At 37.6% G+C, this 20310-nt stretch overlaps 1 protein-coding gene across 2 annotated transcripts in view; it reads right to left on the bottom strand.

Annotated features, from left to right (window-relative positions):
- The window catches only part of il1rapl1a (interleukin 1 receptor accessory protein-like 1a), an 88745-nt gene extending 82670 nt beyond the window's left edge, over window positions 1-6075 (bottom strand). For both annotated transcript variants that reach the window (XM_084421735.1, XM_084421736.1), the window contains exon 1: window positions 5691-6075. The gene's annotated coding sequence lies outside the window, so the exon portion shown is untranslated. The remainder of the gene's footprint in view (window positions 1-5690) is intronic.
- Window positions 6076-20310: the final 14235 nt, after the last annotated feature.

The following is a 20310-nucleotide window of genomic DNA, read 5'->3' as shown; positions in this document are numbered from 1 at the left end:
CTTCTGAAATCATTTAGGGTATCATTAACAGGAAAGCCTCACAAGCGCAGAAAATCCAATAATGTTGAGCAGTACACTTTTAAAAATGATACTAGAATGTACAGATCATTGTCAGAGGCATTACTCACCAAATGATACTCCAGTGCCCAAACCAATTCAATTTCAAAAGGCCTATAACAGTATGTTACATTTTTAATACAATTCCCAATCCCCAATCAAATCTTAGCATAATAACGCAACTCCAAATCATACCCTACACCCGCGTTTTTAATTAGCTATGTATACAACGTACTGGAATGATTTCTGTTACAGGAGTACATATTTGAATCTCAGTAGCTAAAAGATGTTACCTATTCATAATAGACTGTGGGTTTAATGTGGTCATATGCAACTTCCTACAATTGCCTTGCAATTACAGCCTATCAATATAAAAGACTGTCACTGATTTACTTTAAAAAAATAATATATATAAAGTAAATCAATGACAGTAATAATATATGTATATATTTACACATACATACACACTGAGGGGTCTGAGACCACATTGGAAATCTATGATTTTTAAAAGATTGAACAATACATTTAAGATTCTGCACTATTTCTTGGTCGCCAATGAGCAAATTTGTCAAATTAACTATGTGAATTCTTTTCTACAAAAGGACAAATTTTCTTGCATTTAAGCACAAGATGTTCTTTGGATCATTCTCATATCATGCTGGAGAACATGATCATCAGGTTTTTACACAATCTTGTGGAGTTCATGCCAGCTCAAGTGCTGCTGTCATTAAAGCAAAAGGAGGACAAACCAAACACTAAGACATTCTGCATGTCATTAATTTTTCAATTAAAATTTTCCATCAAAATGCTATTCTAATATAATTTGAAATGAAAAGTTTTTCATTGAATTATCACTAGTGGTCTAAGACTTCAGAACCCCACTGTACAGTGTTTAAATGTGTCTTTTTCACTGTTTTCCTCTGGGAAATTAGTATTCTAGCTCATTCCTGACCAATGCTTTCAGAATTACCGTGACTGTCATTATGGGACTACTTTTCTAACTGATGACTAGGTTCCTGACTCACTTTCGCCAATGTAAATGACTGCACCATCTCATTTACAAGGAGAGAACTGAAAATCGAGGCAGATTCTCAATTCCATCAAAGGTTGTCAGCCCTAGAATCCATTGCATTTGTCATGAGCTTATACTTCAAGGTTAAATGGCGAGAGAGAAGCAAAAATGAGGCTTCTCTCAAATTGCGGCCACCGTAAGCCATATGAATAAAATCGAGAAACTTTGAAGCCATAAACATCAGGTGTTGAATTTTACTGTCTGTCTGAAATCAATAATGAATAAATGAACATCTAGAGCTATTTTATGAGTAAAATCAGTGTAGGAAGTGCTGTAAAAGCCGAATACTCTCGTTGTACTGCAAACGCCCTGTTACCATCATATAATATGAGACTAAATTGAGTCTACACAAACACACACTCATAGGGATTCACACACTGCAGGTTTCAGTACTATTCTGAGGGAATCAGTGAGGATTCTGACAGTTTGACAGTCCTAAGGGAGAGAGAAAGTGACAGTAATAGAGAGGGAGAGAGCAAGAGAAAAAAAGAAACAAGGAAAGATTACATGTCAGACTTCATCAGCAACAGGAAAACCAGCAGTAAATGAGCTTGTGTGCATTCATCAATGTGAGTCGACTTGCATATTCTCAACCACACAAATAAACAAATAAATGAACTCATTGTACTTATTTATTTGTGTGCATGTGTCGTTTGTACGTCCTTCAAATTGAAATTCCCTACATGAGTTATGTAAATATGGGATGCGAAACCTCTGATGCGTGACGCATCACCTCCACAGGTGCACTCCAAATGGAAAGCATACCATCAAGGTCAGGAAACCACGATGGAAATCCCAAAAACTTCTCATCAACCCAAATCAATGCATTCTCTTCTCGTATTACTAATCGATTGCTATTCTTTTGAGACCCGATGAATCAGCATGGACAGCAGGTCAAAAAACATCACCAGGACAAGAGCTGACAAGAGCCCTCAACCCAAAGGATGCCAATAGAAGCCATTACCGACAAGACAATATAGAATGAGCTTATTGTTTCAATCATCTAGCAATCCACCAGAGTATCCTTTACTTGCTTCCTCACTCGCTGTGCTTGACTTTAATGGCCTGAGAGCTCAAACTGTTTTATAATGAGGGCTTTCCCACAGCATACTCTCCTCATTATACACACATACACACACAGAGAGATAGCGAGAGGCTTCTTATTGATATTGTGCCCAGTAAAGTGGTCCCTAAGAAACTGGAAGGGGGGTCTCAAGAGTTTGTTTTATTCGCTGGGAAAACAATACAACTATATTTCATACATTGTAAACACTCACACGCACAAAGGAAACCTACGAACTTCCAAAGTTAAACCCATCCAAGAATTTTAGCCATTTAATGGCAAACGATTGGCTCTGCAAATATTCTCCAATCCTAATTGCATTTAAAAGCGCAACAGTGTCAGAACTGCAATACAGAGTTCAATTTGAGTGTGTTCAGCGAAGCATGCTTTAAATGACATATGCATGCTTTTATCAGAATGCCACAGACGTGACTTTTAGCTTCCCACAGATCAGGGGCATCAGTCAGTGTTTTTGTCATTTTAGTGGTACGCGAGTTGACCTGCTGATGTATCAAGGCAGAGAAGGTTCTGACAGATGTGTTGTAGTTCATTGAAAGAGGGAGCTGTTCTTTCAGCACCACTCACAGTCAAATGGCCACATCACATCAAAGTGCATTTTAACATATTGGTTCTTGTGCAGATTCTTCTTCACAGATTTTATCGACAAGTGGCTAACCAATGCCCCTGGCCATTCAGTATAAGCCCATGACAGAACATGCCTTGTTTATTAATAGGCCATCCAAACGCCGCTGGTGATGGCATGCTCTATAGCCAGATCTCTTTGGAAACTTAAGTAGGGAAGTGTGTGTGGGTCCATCTACAAACTCACCCTAGGCAATAAGAGCTCCACCATGGGACTATATGCATTCTTTATAACCACATATACTGACACAATAAACCCAGGCTGTGCCCCATGCCGCATTCAAACCTGAGTGACAGTTCCTTTAAGAGGAGTCAATGGCGCTGTCAAAGACAATTTTCCCTAGCATTTCATCTGTGTATTCTAGGCACACATTTGCAAAAATAACCTAAAGTAATCATTAGCATTAGGAGATTGGCTTGTTTATACTGATAATGCATCAAACGGAGGAAGTCTACATGTTCGATTGAGAATTTTCCGGCTGCACGAGGTAAAAGAGGCCAATGTGAGTTTATGAATATGCATCCATGACGAGCATAATGCACACGCCTTGGGTGTGTTCTCACATGATTCTTGGATTGTAACAGCAATACTAGGCCCGCCAAAAGGGTTTTCACGCTACGCTTAACTGGGTTAAGGCCACTTTTAACCCTGGATTAAGTCTTAACTTTCACACTTATTTCCAAAGAGGGTTAGCAAGGCTTTTAACCCTGGGTTTTGAAGCCCTGCTTTAGGCTTTTGCAGTGCTAACATGTAATAAACTGTTATACAGTGAGAAATGATGCAGAAATATTACAGTGAGTTGTTTAGCAACAGAGAACTAATTATAAACGAACAGAGCTTATCTCATTAAGTATTCATGAGCTTTGTGTCACACGAACTTTCACGTTATGTTTTTCCCCCTCAGAGAGACTAATGAAGAACTGTGACAAAACGCGTTAACAGGAGATAAGAATATTAAAGTATCGTTTTTACTGTTTTATAAGGCTTAAGACAACCAGAGCCGAATCTACGTGGCGACATTTACAAATTTAGACAAGCAGTTATTAATACTGGGTGCGTGTATTTGTCCAATCGATGTCATAAAAATGCAAATACGTTAACTCGTCGTTTACAAATGTGCAGTGTGAAATAACCCCAGATTACGTTACCCAATGTTAAGATTTACCCTGGGTTAAAAATTACAAGTATGGGAAGCTCGATAATACGGTATTAGACCGCTCCAGCGAGTTTAAAAGAAGTCAACCACGATAAACAATTGCTTGCCTCATTAAATATTAATGTCACAAACTCTCACGCGTTGTTTCAGCTTGTAAGAGAATTGTTGAAAATGTTAAAAACAGGGACTTCTAACGCGTTAACCAGAGTGAGGAAGAGACTAATATTTCATTGGTCCGAAAAGTTCATACACGACAGGTTGCGTGCAGTAGACCTGGCCTATTTGTCCATTTCATGTTATGGATCTCATAAAAGTGTGAAACCACCTAACCACAATACCCAGAGTTAAATATTAACCCAGGGCAGTGATTGAGCTGTGGAAAACCGTAAACAAGGTAACCCAGCAGGGATTAAGTTAACCCAGGAATAAAGAATGACCCTGGGTTTACAATTTCAAGTGTGAAAAGCCCACGAGAGGTCTAATGTGTACCAGCCGGCGTCGGCACAGATTCTCATGCGCACGCTCACTCTCTTGCAGACTGTGATCAGACGCCACTGCAGTGTGTGTGAGAGAGTGAGTGTGTGTGTGTGCGTGTGTTCTGTCCGTACCATCGCAGGAGGGTGCAAATACTCCCGCAAACACCGCCTTTAAACAAGCCATCTCAAACGCTGCCGCACATCACGTTGCGTTTTCTACATTTATTTTGAGTAAATCTAAACTAAAACGAGATTATTTATCTATATATATATATATATGCGTGTATGTAACAGTGGTTTGCCACAAGCCGCACAACTGGAATAAAATGTTAAACCTTAGTTTAGTCAGTAGCTAATGAAAACACCGATTCAAATCTCGTCTTTTATGCGCGTATAAAGACCGCGGCTCACACTGAGATTTTAAATGATTTCCCACCTGAAATTCTGCTTTAGGTAGGCTATGGGTAAATGCGAAGAACAAATGTGCAGGTTATATTTTAGACTACTCTAAAAAAAAGTAGCTAGAACTTGTAGAACAATTAAAATGTTTTTTTTTTGTTGTTGGTTTTTTCTCCATTTTCTTTCATGTCAGGACAGCATATTTCTACCCTCAATTCGAATGTTTTACTTAAATTTGTTTATAATTCTCATTGATCTCAATGAAGATTCTGAATAAAGTCGCATTAGCTACTGTAATACAGTAGCCTAATAAGAAACATCCTGTCCATCCATTGATTAAAAAAAATAAGTAGGCTAAATTAAAAGCAGGGCAGCAAAAGCTACTTTACTTTTATATAATTACAGCTATATACATAATCATGTTTTCACAATTATACTAATAATGGAGAGGGGGAGAGGGGGAGGGGGGGGTGTCGATTGAATGCTGAATAGTCGTGAAATACCGTCACAATCACATCCTAATGATGCAAAACACGGCTTACTGTCTTTCACAAAACATTATTTTCTATTTATTTTTTAAATCAAGTCAAAATATGATCCGGACGTGTTGTTGACAGGTTTCATTCTACAATTTAACCTCAATGAAATTTAGTTATTATTTAAGCGTCAAACTCCACATTTACATGATTTCGATTTTTTTCTAAAGGTTAGATTACATAGGCATCTTCACGAGCCGGAGCAAATCAACTAGCCACCCCCGCATCACCATGAAACCTCTCCACTTCAAACTTCGCATGGGTAACTAAAACAGACCGCGAGCTTACCGTCAGCCAACGTCCAAAAATTGATCCGCGGTCAGTCAATAAGACACTTGTAAACGGAATGAACGCGCATCACGATGAATGAGGAATCTGACCAAATCATCCATCCGAACAGAGAAATTCACCAGCTGATAGTTTATTCCAATATAGACGCTGCCTTAAGGAGAATTTTAAGGATTTCCAGAGGTCTCTATGACTTCATAATGCATTAAGAACTCAAAGGTGCTGAAGAGGGACCCATGACCGCGCGCCCTCGTCCAGCGGACAGTCGGTCACTCCTGCGCATTCCGTGGCGCGCCGTGCGCTTGTCGGTCAGAGGGATGATTTGAGATGTCTCAGGTATCCGGCAGCGAGAGCTCCTGTGGGGGTTTCCTCTTCAAGACGCGCTGTGTGCGCCCGCTGCTGTGGGAGATCTCTCCATGGTCCTAAAGTCCGCCTCAAAACCAAGAATGCATGCGTGCGCAACGACTGTGGTGGGCTGCATGTATTTAGGAACATCTTCAGTTAAAGGAATAGCTCATCCCTAAAAATAAAACATTCTGTCATCGTTTACTTACCCTAGTGTCGCTCCAAAACTTCATGACTTACTTTCTACTGCGGAAAACAAAAGGCAGAATTGTTACTGCTTTCTTCTGGCACAATGAAAGCATGTCGCTATGTTCGACCAGTGAATTTCCAGTTGACAAAAAAGCTGACCAAAAGCACCATAAAAATAGCCCATATGACTCGTGCATTATAAGTCTTCTGAAGTCATATTATAGTTTTGTGCGAAGGATACTTAAAGGTACAATATGTAAGAATTTTGTACTAAAATATCCAAAAATCACTTGCACAGTGTGATATATTTTCCTGAGGTTGTACATACAATATCCCAAAAGTTCCAAAAGATTTTTAATTTCAGAGAAATTCCAATTTTAAATAATGGCTTGTCCCTGGTCATTGTCGCCTGTCAATGACGTAATATACGCGTTATCCCTGGCTTCCGCTCGTACAGCCATAGTAACCATGGAGACAGACCTGGACAACTGCGTTGCGTCTAGCGGCATGCTCACGCTGTTGTTGTTTCGTTCAAACATTATGGACCGTGGCAAGCAGACTTTGGGACAAAAGGAGAAATAAAATGAGGATCAATATCAGCGTGACGTTTTCGAGATCCCAAGAGCTCCACGTCCGCGACTAAGTTTGACTTGACAGAGACGCCAATCTTGCATGTACTTTCTTAGACAGGTGAGCAAATGTACATAAAACTAATCAATGTTATATAGCTCAACATGATGAAATGTTAGAATATGATCTGTATGTTATTCTAATGTTGATCTAGCTTACTGCTAGTCTCATACAGCCAACAAACTAACACACTGAATAACATTATAACTTTCAACACACTCAAATGCAGTTTAGTGTGATAGTGTAGACTAAGTGAAACAGTGCTGCGTTACCTAACAAGTTTAATTCGTCTAATAAACTGACCTTTATGAGTAGTAGTAGTACTACGGGTAGTTCGGTAGAATGAAATGTCCTTGTTCCTTCATATCCGCGGGACTTGCGTGTATAATTATAACCATAATCACAGTTAAATGTGCAGTACACAGGCATGTTTATTGCATTTATTCCACTCTGACCAAAGTGTGCATGTACCAGTGTTGTATGTATGCTGTGTTACACTCATGAACAGGTCAGAAAACAGTGTAATCGAAGAAGCCACTTGGCCATCAGCAACCAAGAAAGCGGTTCTGGGCTTTGTGATGAGGGGGGCCCCACTAAGGTCCTTTATGGTACAGCCTACTCATTTGGCCCAAGGAAAAGGGGCATACAAATAAAAATGTTGTCCCAGGTCGTGAGAGATTTAGTGACGGCCCTTAAATGCTGCTCTTTTAGGAAGAAAAATTATTTATTCTTACAGCTTTGCGTGACATGTTTTAATGATGGTTGGAAACACCATCAGTGTTCAAACACATTTTGGATTTGTTTTAAAAAAAAAAAATTGACATTTGAAGCAAGCAAATAAAAACAGTATCAACAAACAGACCAGGCCCGGTTTCCCGATAACGCTCACTCTTAGCGCGCTAAGAGAGCTCGAAAGATATATCTTACCAAAGGTGTTTATGTTCCTAAGTGTGTTCCCCGAACCATACCTTAGGAAGCTGCTTAAGATATACCTTCTTACGTGCGACGTTACCCGGCGCTGTCCGTGGCGATGGTGCTGAATTGTTTGATATCGATGGCTCGACAATCAATTATTCTCTCGTGCAGGGGCTGTTTATGTGAGAAAGCGGTGATCTTTATAAATGAAGCACTTCAGAAATAGTTGAAATTGCAATTTATTATGATTATTGGATATTATAAAAAATAATCCAACCTATAATAGCCTATAATAGCCTAGCCTACATATTTTAAAATTGTAACATATATTGCTGCCACAATAACCTTTTCAAAAATTTACGTGCCTTCTTCTCTTTCCCATTTTTGTTCGCTGAGGTGGAGCTGCGATGAAATATTGTTCTTGTAAATACTTTCCAGCATTTCAGTAATAAAAGTTTACATCTTGCGTACGGTGCTCGGCAGTGATCAAAAAGGATTTAAACCGTGAATTTTGAATCTCTTGTAAACTCAGAGATGTGGATTCAGACGGCAATTAAATTACCACACGACCTGTTTGTCAAAAAACAGAAGGTACTAATTTGGCCAGGGATTTTTACGCGGGTTGGGTGAGAAAAACACTGATATTATGGATTCGGACGGCACTAAAATCACCGACTTACCCCTGTAAATGTTTAAAATACCGGACGAGCCCATGAGAAACAATATTAGCGTCCGAATAGGACTTAACTGACAGTAGCCTATGCTTTCACTGGCCTTTAAAAGAGCGTTTTAATTAAATTAATAATATTGTATAATAATATAATTAAAAATCTAACAACAATCAGTGTAATGACAATTTTATTCTTTGCATGAAAACACTTGAATTAGCCTAATTTAATACTGTCTGGGTGTATTAAAACTTCAGAATTATATTCATACAGACCTGCAACAGTGATAAGGTAAAGCTAAGAGTGGTCCCGACCAACCTTACGAAAGTGTGACTTACAAAAGATATACTTAGCGTACGAACGTTTCGGGAACCGTCCCATAAGGTTAAGAGAGAGGTTAAGGAATAGGTTAAGAACTACTTAGAGATAAGAACGCTTTGGGAAACCGGGCCCTACTCCTTTTGAATGTAACATTTTGTGTTTTGGTGAATAACGACAAAAAAGCAGCATAACCACCACATTTCATAGCAAATAATCAAAGTAATGCAAGAAGTAAGTAACCAAAATGTTGTCATGTAAAATCTTATTCTGATTATTCTTTTCTCTGATTATTGGCAATATTCAGACCATTGGTGTACTTGTAAACACAGCCACTGGTCATAACTGAATGCACATGCAAATGAGATTTGACAGCTACTGCAAAAGAAAATCTGTTCGGAGAATGAACTTGTGAAGTTGTTACATGACTTCAGAAAACTTAATATAACCAGAAGTCTACTACACTTACAGTACTTTTTTGATGCCTTTTTAGAGAATTGCAGGAGTCTGTTCTGGAAGGGAACAGAAAAATAATTTATTATTTAATAATATAATTATATACACACACACAGTGTATATTTAACACGATGTAAATGACCATATATGGCACAAATGAAAAAAAAGAAGAGAAACCGCAAATAACAATAATACAATAACAATAAATCTACATCCAGTAAATCATGATTTATTTATGACTTGCCCAAATCTTAGCATAAAGAGTGAATTTACATTAATTGAATGTTAAAGAGTAGCCGGGCCATTATGCAACTTTTAAAAAGGGAAGTCAGGTTTGGAACAATATGAAGGTAAGTAAATGATGACAGAATGTTCTTTTTCAGTTTTAGGTGAACTATTCCTTTAAACTTATGTATGCGTGTATGTACTGTATGTGTTTGCATTTTATACGCGTGTTCTGAAAAGAGACAGCCTTGAGACCCAGGTGTGTGCATTGGTGTGTGTGTGTGTGAGAGAGGGGGGAGAGAGAGAGACAGAGAGAGAGAGAGAGAGTCTTTTCCAAAACACTTTGCTGTCCTGTCCAGGGTGAGTCTCTTGCTCTGTGAGTTGCATAACAATGAGGAGGTTCACAGCAGAAGAAAAGCCCACTCAGAACACAAACACACACAAACACACACTCTTTCTCTGGTTTTGCCTGTTTCTTTACCTCTCTCTCTCCTCTCTCATCCATAAAACCACACACATTCCTCTCTGTATATTCCTCCTGCCCAAGGGAGAGAGTTCTCTCCTGCATACGGTCCACGTGTTTTTATAACTTCCAGTATCTGCTGCCCACTCTGCTGATGTCATACAGCTCAATCTCTTGTAAGGCTGATTCTGAACTGTACATCTACAGTAATCTCTTTCCACACACTACATTATAAAACCTGGTTCCACAGACTGGGCGCTTTCACTGTATCGCCGTGAGGCTGGTCAACCACCAAAAACAAATGCAAATCTTTTTTTTTATTAAACATCATCAATTAATAAATAATGGATTTGCTGAAAATCTGAATAAATGCTTTGATCAAACTGGATAAAAACGTTGCAAACTCCTACAAATGAGCTCCATGAATGCTGCAATATTTCAAACCATTTAAATAAATGAATTTAATTTCTGTAGATGGTTTGAGATATTGCAACATTGATGGACATTTTTTTCCAGTTTGATCAAAGCATGTATTCTGAAAAAAACAAAAAAACATCCTAGTTACAAAACTCTACATAGTAGCCCCAAAAAGTATCTTAAAGCTGTATTTTACATCCTGTATAAAATTGTATTTTAACAGTATTTTATTCAGCAAACAGATGACGCTAGATATTTTCTCAGAATTTGTCTGAAGAATTTTTACAATTACAGTTAACCAGCTGGTCTCAAGCTAATTTTAGTGGGTGAATGAAGAACCTCCCTAAGGTTAAATGTCTCTCCTAACGATGTCCAAAAAATATACTGTAGCATACACTAGAATAAACAAGAAAAATATCTCTTTCCATGGCCTTCCATTTTATCTGCCGTTTATATGTCTGCCTCTCTGTATTCCTATCTGTCTGTCATAGTGTCTGGGTCGAATATAATTTTAACGGAAATTAGAACGGAAAGGAGAATGTCACAAGAGGTTTTAGCAGCTATTTTAAGCCTTTCCTCCAAAAGACAGAATTCATTGTTCATACAGTACGTGATTTTTTTTTCAGGGGCTCAAGGTCTTTTGTCATTTTATCAGGTTGTGAGGAGGGATGCAATACCGCAAACACTTAGAAAAAAGGTTCTTTATTGGCATCTATGGTTCCCTGAAGAACCTTTGACATATGGAACATTTCTATAGCACTAAAGGTTCTTTAAATTGGAAAAGGTTCTTGAGATTGTTAAAATGTTCTTTTTTATTTTAAGAACTGTTCACTTAAAGATTCTTTGGGGAACCTAAACGTGTAAACACACTTTTAACAATAAAGTTTCCAAAAGGGGAAGTTCAAACAGCATAAAAGAGAACATGTCTCAATATTTTGTAGTGGAGCAAGAAAAAAAAAAATATGGACAAATTAATGACTATTTTCAAACAGGTTTCTTCTTATCTGCCATTGGTCCTCAAACAGATAGTCCCACCCCAAACTAGTGCCATTCCAGGAAATCAACATAGGAATTACTTGTTTTTGTTTCTGCACATTTATATGATATTTTAACATTAAAAATAAAACATTTTAAATTAAAATAAATTAACACTTCTAATTATAAGTAAATCCTGAAAATACTGATTTTATGACTGCTTAAATCTGAAAAAACTGAAGAAGAAAAAATTACACAATGTGCCACAATAGGACAATATGGCAAAATACAAGAAAAATATCAGCTTAGTTAAAATGACCTTTAAGCTGACAGGTGCACAATCTAACCTAGCCGAACCTCGCGACAGATAAAGAATTGAATATTTCTTATGTATTAAAACTTTTCTAATTATATACCTATATCTGAAAACATAATGTGACTGAAGGGAAATGAAGATATAGCAACAGATTTCAGCACTAAAGTGGAGATATGCATGTTCTGGATATGATAATGTTTAATGTAATTGTGTCATGTTTGTCCATGGGGATAAGATACAGTGAACACAATGTGATTTGACGTTTAAATGTGATCTCGTCCCTGATGCTCAACACGTAAGTTACACCCAGGGAGGTCTGAATACCTGGAGAGAGCGTTAGCATTTCCATTCATCTCAATAGCAGATGCTCAGCTGGGGTATTCAGCTCCTGAAGTACACAACCTGCAACCTGCCATCTTTGCTCCTCCATGGGCACTCAGTTCCAAAAACATATTTTGAGCTGCCAGCTACAATGACATATTTACCCAAACCTGTGTTAAAAGTGCAAAATAACCAGATTTATTTCTGAGATAACTAGACGGCACTTACTGAAATAAAGGTGCACTAATGCAGACATTTTCAGTTACTGTTTGTAAACACAACATTCAAACTTGGCCCCGCCTTGTGGGTGGAAAACTGCCAGAAGTGTACGCTAACAAACAATAACTATCTGTCATCATTAAAACGTAATTACACTGTCTAGTAATCTGTCAAGTTACAGTAGCAGTCAATAAGGCAATAGCAACATTAACGAATTGTTGTGTCGAGGCAGGAGAACTTAGCAAGGCTTCCCAGACTTCAAAACGTTACAGAAGTTAAAGTCCCGCCCTCACATGCACCGCCCGTCGTTATTGGCTGGAATGACACACTCACTGGCCAAAGATTGCAGCCCAGAAACGTCCTGAGCACAGCAATTGTAGACACAGACACCACCACGCTCTTCTAGTGGATCATAATGAGTGAAAGGGATTTTCATTGTAAGGGAGTCTATACTTTCTATCTTTTGGGAAAATTCTGCATAGTGCACTTTTTAAATATGCAATGCAGCAAGCTGCAATCTGCCATTTGAAACGTTTATCATTGCATATTAATACCGTTTTTTTTATTAATTAGTACGTGGTTTACATTATGTACTGCACAGTATGCACTAAGCAGCAGCCTACGTTAGTAATCCATTCTGAAGAGCTATTCTCTTTCTCTGCCCTGTTTACCTGCAACAGTGCGTTTGTGTTTGCAGTGATCAAAGCCACTTTGATGTGTGTTACGTGTTAGCACGTGGGCTCCTGAAGTGGAATACGTGTCACTGCTGTAATCTGCATGGATCGGCTGAATCTTAGCCCTTCCCACTTTGCAATTCCTTCATTTGTAATAAAGGACACTGTTCTCAGTGGTTGAACTCCAAGCTTAAAACACAGAATTCATGGATATGTGTAAACTGAAATACCAACATATTTGCGAATTCCTCATGTGCAGCTTGCAGACTAACTGTTTCTTGCACCATATTTTGTTTTTGCTGACTTGACACCCCCTCAGGCTTAAAAAAGAAAAAGAAACAACAGTTATTTGGCATCTGCGATATTAAAATGGCAGGAAAATGATGTCTTAATCAAGAGGTAATAATGTATTAATAATTCATAGATTATAGTATCAATCCTATACACATGCGCGCACACACATCTCAACCCCACCGAGAATTAAACACAGAAGAAGAGTAACAAAGGTAATTATCTTATTCTGGTTATGTGGGTTAATAAGGCCTTTTTTTCAGAAGGCCACAAGATTAATGTGAGTCTATATAAAACTCCTCAGCTCTTGCCAAACTTGAGTGTCCGTTAGATTCCAGAATCCAGGGATAGAACTGCGTTAGTGTAATTATGTGTGTGTCAAACAAGAGCCTTTTAAAGGAACAGTTCATCAAATATGCCATCAAGTAATTTCAAATTAATAAAACAGAATAATCCATGGCGCACAAAAGATGTTCTTGAGAACATCTAACGTCGTCAACATCACTGGTTTATGTATGAATCACAAACAATCACAATCACATTACAGAGATACTGCAGAGGGGACAATTTTTTGTGAATCATGACTGAAACTTCATTAATTTTCTCACCAAGCTATTGTTATTTATTTTTTTTTTTTGTAGGGCTGTCAATTTAACATGATAACTTAGTATGGATAATTATAAAAATACATTTTAAAATGTACAAAATTAGTCATCAAGTATTAAACTTTTTTTTTTTTTTTTAAAGGACAACAATCATTAATTATTAAAAACATGTAAAAATAATGCATTTGATAATTAATTACAAAGCAATTAACGCAATTTATCATTTTTATTGTATGAGCTGTAGGGCTGTCAATTTAACATTTATTTTTATTTTTATTTACATCTACAAAGTAAGTCATGAAGTATAAAAACATAAAAACAACAACATCATATCATTATGAAAAAGTATAATGAATTGATGCTAATTCATGATGCCCCTGTACATAAATTCATTATAAAAATGTCCTCCCATTGGAGCAATTTAAGCAATTTCACTGCTGCAACTAGATCCTACATCTACTTTCCCTTGCTGCAACCCAACCATGACACATATTTAAAAGTAAAGTCTTTAAAAGTAAAAATAACAGTGCAGAGAAGAGAGATGACTTTTTTTAATAACACAAATATGTACTAAATCATAGATTTTTATGCTTGAACTAGCATCGAGTTCTGAAATTCAAAATTCATCATTTTGGAAACAAGTTTCTAAATGTTTAAACATTGCCTGCCTGTATTTTGGAAAGTGAATCAATGCAAGAAAAATGAAATCTAAGGTATCTATGAATTTGTTATGGGTTATGTTTGCACTCCTGCAGTATTTCCGACTTCTCTGAATATTGCAGATGGTGTTTAGACAGCCGTATGTATGTATAACTACTACCGTGCAGAAAAATGCATGCCGAGTGCCATAATATTGGCCGCTTAAAGCTGTGCATTTAGAAATGAGGCTGCAAGCTGTGAGTTGAGTTTCAGAACAGCACTCGTTCTATCGACATCATGCGTAGTTTATTGATTTGAGTCACATTAGTGGACAAAGGATTCAAAGTTTCGACATTTTGGCGTGATGAGTAAATTTGACTGTTTCTTTCCTTTATCTCCAAGCACACACACACACACACCGATCAGCTGGTGCAGACTCGCTTGGCTACACTCACAGTCTGTTTTTCTTCCAGATGAGTCTTTACCATTGATGCCCAGTGTGTGCGCATGTGTGTGCCATTTTTGGCATGTCTTTTAGTTTAACAGCACTCCTGTGCACAAACCACAGGCTTGGCTCTGTTAGATCATGGCAGTGGTAGATGACAAGGTTTAACCTCAGTAACTGTATCTGGTTAACAGCAGGGTGACACCAAATGAACAAGCCCTGCTTTCACACCAACACACGCTCGCTGACCCAGAACGGAGAGCAGGGACAGGGCGAGGTAAAAACCTGGGATAAAGCCAAGGAAACAGCAGAAGCACAAATCGAATGTGCAGAATATCACATTAATCCATGCTAGAACACTCTGACAGTGGCATTTTGCATGAAGCATGGCTTACCTAACACGGGATGTAAGCAGTGAAAGGCCTCCAGGTTTGAGATGAAATATGGACCGGTACATCACAGGGATCTAATTTCGATTGTCACATCCTCAAGGTACTAATGAATGCCGACTCTGTCGTTGCTCTCTTACGAGCGCTGTCATAGCAATCCATAAAAACAATACATTATGCATTTCAGTCGGGGGAAGATAAGTGTAACACTCGACTGTTGCATGCTCAGAATCGGCATAAAAAAGCCAATAAGGAAAGGTGGGCTATTTTAAATCTGCATTACAGGCAATCTCTCAGGAAAAGAGGGGAATCAATCACTCAACATTCAACAATACTAGCTGCCCTGATGACACACGGCATTTAAACCCAGACACAAGTAAGTACTGCTGACAAGAAATATACAGAGAAGCCAAACACAATTGGCCAAATGTATGTTGACACTACCTGCTAATTAGGTTTAGCTATTCCACTGAGGACAAATCTCAATGCTGTGACATACAATGACATCTGAAGACTGGAAGAAGACATTTTGTAAATAACCCCTTTAGATGTTATTAAAGATATAAAGAAGTTTAAAGTATTGCTCACTCACTCACTCACACACTCACAAATAAGTAAGTAAGTAAGTATGCATTTATGTATGAACAAACTTATAATCAAGCAGCATGCCATCATCACGACCCAAAAATGTAATCTGGGAGTTTTTTGGGGGGAAAAAGTTATGAAATTAAATTATAAAAAATAAAATTAAAAATAGTAACAAGCTGTTTTTCATTATGACTCTAAAAGGCGATCTACGACTTTTGATAAATTAGAACCCAGATGCAATACTGTCTAAACACTGCCTGCAAAGTGCCTCTCAAACCAACTAAATCAGTTTGTAGAATATCTGATTAGTGACATTAATGACTATGCAGGAGATAATATAAATAATGGGGGGGTGGGTGTGTGTAGTCCTTAGGGAGTGTAGCTGATTATATTAGCATCTATCTACACTTGAGCCCAGATCTAATCGAACATATGGAACATTTACAATAAGCACTTCACACCGAAAAAAGAGAGAAGGGAGCGAGGGGGAGAGACAAATCACAGAGACTCCTGCTTTTTAACTCTAAATAAAAATAGACAGACGCTTGTTAGATTTTATCATTTAATTTTTGTAATTCTCATATAGTCCAAAACTAGGCTATATAACTCTCACAGACCTCTTCCTGTATAGCTTTTTGTATTAAACAGCCAAGCCACATGCGGGGAAATCTGGTCAGAATATTGTAAAAATGCTACTCAAACATTATGATGTAATTATCATATAACATATAATAACCCCTTTCATAAAATAACCCCCACAGCAAAAAGTGGTAATTTCCTTTTGCATTTTATTCCTTTCCTCAAAAAAAGACTTTCTAGGGACCTAAAAAGCAAATGAGCATGTGCTATAATTTTATAACTTTTTTTAGTCTTTGAGTTTCAGCTAAGAATATTTTTGTACTGGCCCCATACAAATACATTTTAAATACGTTAATTATAAATGAATTAATAATAATAATAATTTAAAATAAATAAATAATTTAGGAAAAAGTGAATAAATAAAGTTTAAACATAAAGAGGTGATTTAATCATAATAATTAATAATTTTATGTTATGTTTGTGTTTCCTTTAGTTCCCATGTTTCCTTCCTGTGTTTAGTTCCGGTTCCCTTGGTATACTGTATATACTCCCCGACCATGTTGCAGTTACTCTTTGTCGGTTCTCATTAATGTGTTGTTTGCGCTCCTCCTACAAGATGATTTTATAAATAAAGAGTAGCTTATATTTTGGAATGCCTTGTTCATCTTCGTGTGTGTTGGCTACCACAGATGTGACAGACTACAATAAAACAAGTTTATTCACTGTTATTACATTCTTAGGTTATTTGAGTGTTTTCCAGAATATTACTGCTGTTAGATATTAAATGCTGTTAGATTTATTCTGTTTTTCTTTTTATTTGGCTCTGAGTTTGAGGTTTAGACAATGGCGTCCTATGAATTTCTCCTTGTATTCCATAAAGGGAACTCAAAGTTTTTCAGGGACAACCAGTACAGAATCCACAGCGTCTGATAATATACAGGCTATAATAAACACACCGGAGGCAAGGGCCTGTCCGCCCCGGAGATAGATGACCCCTCTGATCCATGCCCTTGGTTACGGCTCCATAACTCCTTCCTCAAGCCCAGATTTGGCTCATAACTCGCATCTAAGACATATTCAGAAAGTTCACTGGCCGCATTTCATTCAGAAACATTAAAACCGTCACTCTGTCAATGAAGCAAAGGAGTAAGATTGCTATAGTTACTCTTTTGTCAAAGTTTGCCAGTCTTCCTTCTATCAAAGATGGAAGTGTATTGTCATTTAAGAGCAATAAACCACTATAAACACACACAAATACATGTAAACAGATAAACACACACACCTATTGATTTATGGTTGAGGAGGCCTGTCTTTACTTTTTAACAGAACCCAAGGTTCACAGCTGCCTATATCATTCCTCAAACAGACTTTTTGCAGTACAAATATGGCCATTGTTAGCCTTTCTGGATTTCAAAGCGTACAAATAGCTTTCTAGCGGGAGCACTTCTCTCGTATATAGTCAATAAATGCAGCGAGATGGATGTTGAAATTGCCTGTGTCAATTCACTCTTTGGGTGCCTGCATTTGTGTCTGAGCCATTGTGAGGACCCGAGACCTTGAACGGCAGGCCGGATAAGAGGAGGTGAACAGGTGAAAAATGTGCCTGTCCACACACACACTCAATCCTGCCTACACCCTCGGCATCGCAGAGCATAAATACACTCCAAAAGCAATCAGCCTTCACCTTAAACATCCATAACAACAGCATGACTAATAACAGTGCTAATGATAAAAGAAAAAGAAAGAAAAAGGGCAAGTAAAGGATTTTTGTGTGGTTTTCTCCATCTTTATCAATCGCTCTAGTTCTGGCTCAGTGATTTGCCACCATATGGCCTGGCTCTATGTACTCTAATATGTGAATGCTAAAACAATGAAATCAACAGCTGCTCCAAAGAAAAACAGATCCTGAAGTGGAAAACAACAGGAAGACAACCGCACAAGCACCAAATATCGCAGACTTAAATCTAGCAAACAAAGTCTACGTTCAAAATAAAATACTAGCATACTCAATGCATACTGCACATTATTTACTGTGTATGCTATTTAAAAAATGCATCAATATGCATTATGAAACGATAAACATTTCAAACAGTAGTATGCCACATTGTTGTCATGACATGTCGTTAATTTAATTCACCAAAAAAGAAATATTTGGCTTTTTTTTTTTTACATTAAAGTGTTAAAAATACTTTAAAATGGACTTTAATTTAATAAAATCAAAATTTTAAGCATTGTTACTGGTTTGCACTCTTTCAGGGTTAGTTCAACCAAAAATGAAATTTCAGTCATTAATTACTCACCCTCATGTCGTTCCAAACCCGTAAGACCTTCGTACATCTTCGGAACACAAATAAGTATTTTTTATGAAATCCGAGAGCTTTCTAACAAATACTGATAAACAGTAGGCACTGCGAGGTTAAAGGTGCCTTATGTAAAAATTGAGGTAAAAATATCCAAAAAATGAGCTACATGCATCAAAAGAATGAGAAGAAATAAGGGCGATGATGTCATTAAAAAAATGTCAAGTTATAGTGCTGCAGAGATATCAACCTCAATTAGCATTAGCATTAATAGCCACGGCCCGACAGGTGTCGTAATACCAGTTTCGGCCATGGGAGGCGGTATGCCGGCAACATAACCACCAGCCAAACATGCAATACACGAATAACTCGCACGGCTTGTGGGCGTACTTGAACCTGATGTCAATCGTGTGGAAAGTAGCCTACTGCCCACTACTACATTCAAATAAAATATGATAAAAAAGGAACAGAACCAGAGTAAACATTGGCACTGCTTTCCATCGCTGGAGACAACTAATGGACATGAAAAAAATGAGGTTTGACTTCGAACTTGCAACATTTCGTTTGGATTGGTAAGTAAGATGCTGTTAGTATTTCGTTAGAAGTTTGTTTTATATGTTTGTGTAGATTTTCGGGAAGTTATAACATAGAAATGTATCGAAGGCTGTTCGATAAACGTATATAACGTTCATAAAAACAGTATTGTAATATAGTACACATAGCACAATCTCTATTGCTCTTTTTTTCTTGCCAACTACGTGACCTATATTATGTTTATTAAATGGCTTTCCTGAGGTAAATCTGACATAATTGTTCTCCAGCTGTGTTATTGACCTCTTCACGATGATAAAAAACACTGATTGGTCGATATTATGTATGAGGAATACATTTTGGTAAGTTGTAGCCTAACGTTACTGTATCTTTCAGTGTTCGTGATTTTTTTACTATTAGCTAGTAGAGATGATCGGTTCACATGCGCTAGGGATCTGTCGTGTAACATTTACAAGCGCCAAAACGGTATTTAATTGACAGAATCTGAGAGCTGAGATTTTTTTATATCATAACTAACCTGCTCTGTCTAGTCTGTCGGTCTCCGTGTCCTCTTTGCTTCGCGATTTTTCTGTGCGTGAGAAAATTGATGTGTGGGGTGAGAGCGTGTGAAAAGTGTTTGCGTGTGTCTCACGGTGAATGCGTGAGAGTTGGTAGCTCTGGTTATGTTGGCGCTAGCTTGGTCAACATCAGCGAATGCTGTCTGTCAAATTAATGTAATTCAAACTAACAATAAAAATGTAATATGAACAAAACGAATATGAACATATTCACTGGTAAAGGTGAAGGGGAGTAGCTTGAAGATATTCATACTCTAGAGTAGACCAACTCACTTTCTGGAGGTATACTGCCCCCATCTGGTATGGAATGTGGAGTATGAATTTATTTATTTTTACATAAGGCACCTTTAAGCTATTAAATAGCAGTCCCAAACTAGTTTTTGTTAATACAATCTTGGTATGAGCCACCACGGTCATATAAAAATATACAAAATAACCAGTAAGTGGCATTTTGTTATGAAAACAAACAACAATTGGGTTACCATGGTGATACACAATACTTAGAAGAACTGGTAAAGAAACATGGAAACTGCTCCTGATAAAT

Source organism: Rutilus rutilus (genome assembly GCF_951802725.1).
Source record: "Rutilus rutilus genome assembly, chromosome: 10".
Classification (NCBI taxonomy): Eukaryota; Metazoa; Chordata; class Actinopteri; order Cypriniformes; family Leuciscidae; genus Rutilus; species Rutilus rutilus.
The sequence above is the reverse complement of the archived record's forward strand: the minus strand, read 5'-3'. Positions and strand labels throughout refer to the sequence as shown.